Genomic DNA, 3,811 nt, shown 5'->3' with positions numbered 1-3,811 from the left:
TGTTGAGTCCTTGGTTGAGGAATGCATGACTTCTTCTAGCAGCGCTTTAGCTCTTATTCCCAGTACTTCTCAAACTTTTGAAGAAGACAAACAAGCTTTGATGACCTTTTTTCAATATGACTTTGCCGATCTCCCTTTCATTGAAAATGAACTTACAATGGCTTTGATTAAACTTAACCAACACCAAGGTTTCCTGATGGAGGTTCGATCAGTCATTTCTTCATTCAAAACACATTTTCCAAGCCTATCCAAGTCTATCCAAGACTCCCAAGCTATTATTTCGTAGGTGGAAGAAAAGAACAAGAAGAAAGATTTTCTTGCTATTAAGTTTAGAATCTGTGATGTTGCTTTCAAATATCTCAAGCAAGAAATAGATAGCCTTCAGACTAGGGAACTTGAGTTAAGGTAGGCCTTAGCTCAGGTTCAACTTGATCAACAATCCCTTAATTCCAAGCTAGATGGAATGAAGAAAGAGAACGAAGGCTACAAGTTGCAATTCACCGAAGTTCAAAGTGTTCTTCCGAAGGTGGAAGACTCCAAACTACAGGTTGTGGCTTCTTTGAATCAGTCCAAACTTGTCTGGACTGATTTTAAAAGCAATTTTATAGGTCTATAATTTTTGAACAATATTTCTCTGCTATCTTTTAGGCCAATATTTTGGTCATATGCTGGACTTCTAAAATCTGCTATAAATAATTGGCTTTTTTGAATGGTAATTTACTTTCTTCTGCATGTATCTTTATTTTGACCTCAATCAATTAAAAACAACTAACTTATTTTAAACCATCTTCGAAGATGGTTTTATTCTACCAAATCAGCCTTAGGAAGTATACTGACCTTGGTTTTCCTTTTTTCTTCCAAGACTTCATACATAATTGGCCGATAACATTTCAGATATCGGACATTGATAGGTTTTGAATGCATTTCCCCATCTAAGTCTTTCAACTAATATACACCCTTTGATAATACTTTATGAACTAAAAATGGTCCCCACCAGTTTGGAGTCCATTTTCCATACTTTGGATCATTCTTCTCAATTGGAAGTTTAATCATCCATACCAAGTCATCTTCCGTAAAAGTTTTAGGCGTTACCCTTTTATTGTAACCCTTCATAACATTTTTCTTATGGGTAATTATATAATCTAAAGCATGTAAACATACCTCATCCAAATCTTCTAATTCTACCAACATAGCTTCATTATAATCGGCCGGTATTAAGTCATTTTGAAAAACAAGTCTGGCCAACCTTACCTTCATTTCCATTGGAAGAACATCATCATGCCCATAAGTCAACTTGCAAGGAGTTATTCCAGTACTTGTTCTTTTGGAATTTATGTAGGCCTATAAGGACTTATTAGGCGCTGAATGTTATACATTTTAGCCCCTTTATTTACATGTTTTATTTTCTTAATAATAGTTTATTTGTGATTTTACATTATTTTATTGTTTTTATTTATTTCAGGGCTTTAATTGTAAAATCAGTCATGACTGGAGTGAAATTCTTCATGGTTGAGGAAGACATCTTCACCGTCATGGACCGATCTCTTCTTTCTTCTGAATGCTACTATCTGATCTCAGCCTCAAGCTCCTCTATATGATGATTCAATGTTGTAGAGGACCCCCTTTAAATAATAAAAGATCATCCCTAAAGTTCCTTTTTTCATATAGAAGACATACAGAGAAATTATGTCAAATAAGGACTTCAAAATTCGTACAGACTTCCAGGCCAATTTTGACAAGGTAAACAGCTGTTTTAGGGAATCCTCGTGAAATACCAAATTGTAGCTCTTCTAATTTCCTTCTAATTCGTGCAAGAATTTAGCCATTTTGACACTTAAGGAGAGAGATACAGCCAGATTACCAAAACGGGTTCAAGTTACCAACTTCGGCAAAAGTTTCCTTTTTGGAGAAGGAGTTTTCCTTTTCTTCTTCTTTCCATTCTTATCAACTTATGGCTTCTTTTGGACTATTTTCTAAGTATAATTAGACTTGGATCTTCAACATTGCTCGATCCCACGGAATGTCATCTTTTAAAGCTCAAAATCACTGGTCTTGACTGATTTTACAATTAAAGCCCTGAAATAAATAAAAACAATAAAACAATGTAAAATCACAAATAAACTATTATTAAGAGAATAAAACATGCAAATAAAGGGGCTAAAATATATAACATTCAGCGCCTAACAAGACTCAGAAAGTGTTTCATGCCATATTCTTGGCTTTTCATCAATCATCTTCTCAATAATCCCTATAAGAGTCTTATTGGAACACTCTACTTATCCATTCCCTTGTGCATAATAAGGTATGGAAGTTAACATCTGTACTCCTTTTTCCCCAAATGTTAATACCTCATTTCCTCGGAAGACCGTCCCATTATTAGAAGTGATTGATTCTGGAATTTCAAAACAATGGAAGATCTGTTTTTTTATAAAATCAATAATCGTTGCTTGATTAACTGATTTATGGGCCACTGCTTCTACCCACTTAGTAAGATAATCAGTGGCCACAATAATCCAATGATGACCTTTAGAAGATAATGGATTAACCATTCTAATTAGATCCATAGCCCATCCTCTAAATGGCTATGGCTTGACAAAAAATTGCATTTCTTTAGCTGGAACCCATTGGATCGGCCCATATTTCTGACAGGCTTTGCAACCTTTTACATAGTCCATAAAATCTTTTAGCATACCTGGCCAATGATATCCATATCTTCTTAGCAACCATCTCATCTTTATTCTGGCTTAATGTGCTCCACAAGTTCCTCCATGATTCTTGGCCATAACAGAAACAGCCTCATTTCTGCTAAGGTATTTAAGTAGAAGGCCATCTTCCACACTTTTCTTATAAAGTTCCTGATCGAGTAACATATACTGGAAAGCCATTCTTTTGATTCTTCTACTTGTTTTCCTTTGTGGGTTTTTTAGGAAGGCTACAATTGGATTCTCCAATCATCTTCCTCCATGTTATGAATTTCAACCGCAAATGACTCAGCCATATTGGAATTTCTTATCTCAGCCATTGGAAGGCTTCTTCTAGTAATCTTTACTAATTTTTCTTCTATCCCTTCTGGAACCCTAATTCCAGAAGCCAATTGAGCCAGGTTATTAGCATCTTTATTGTGTTCTCTCGGCCGAAACTTAAGTTTAACCTCATAAATTGTGTGGTCAACTGAGTGGCCAGAGAGTGAAATGGTCTTAACTACTAGCTTAGACGTCTGAATTCTTTTGATAACTAACTCAGTACTAGATTTGAGTCTCCAATGATATGTACACTCCTTACAGCCATTTCAAGTAGAATCTCTAGACCAATAATTAATGCTTCATATTCTATTTGATTATTGGAGCATTTAAAATCTAAGAAGAAAGAGAAAGAAACCTTTCTTTCATTTGAAGCTATGATTACAATTCCAGCACCTACCCCTTTATTTGTGTTGAAACCATCAAACATCAAAACCCATGGCATTTCAAATATTGTCGATGCCTCTAATTCATCACACACGTATGGATCAATTTCAGTTGATGGGTGGTCGACCAAAAAATTAGCCAATGCTTTACCTTTTACTGATTTTTGTGGTACATAAACAAAGTTAAATTCCATCAAGGCTAATGCCCACTTCCTGATTCGGCCGGTAATCATCGGCCTTGACAACATATACTTGATCAAATCAGTTTGACAAATGACATACACCACAAATGGCAACATATATACTCTTAGCTTTATAGCAAAGAAATATAAGGCTAAACAGAGCTTTTCAATCACTGTGTATCTACACTCGACCGATGTTAATGTTCTACTCAAATAAAAGATA

Source organism: Cornus florida, unplaced genomic scaffold (assembly GCF_030987335.1).
Source record: "Cornus florida cultivar Cherokee Brave unplaced genomic scaffold, ASM3098733v1 CherokeeBrave_3.0.0_Hap2_Chr02, whole genome shotgun sequence".
Lineage (NCBI taxonomy): Eukaryota > Viridiplantae > Streptophyta > Magnoliopsida > Cornales > Cornaceae > Cornus > Cornus florida.
The sequence above is the reverse complement of the archived record's forward strand: the minus strand, read 5'-3'. Positions refer to the sequence as shown.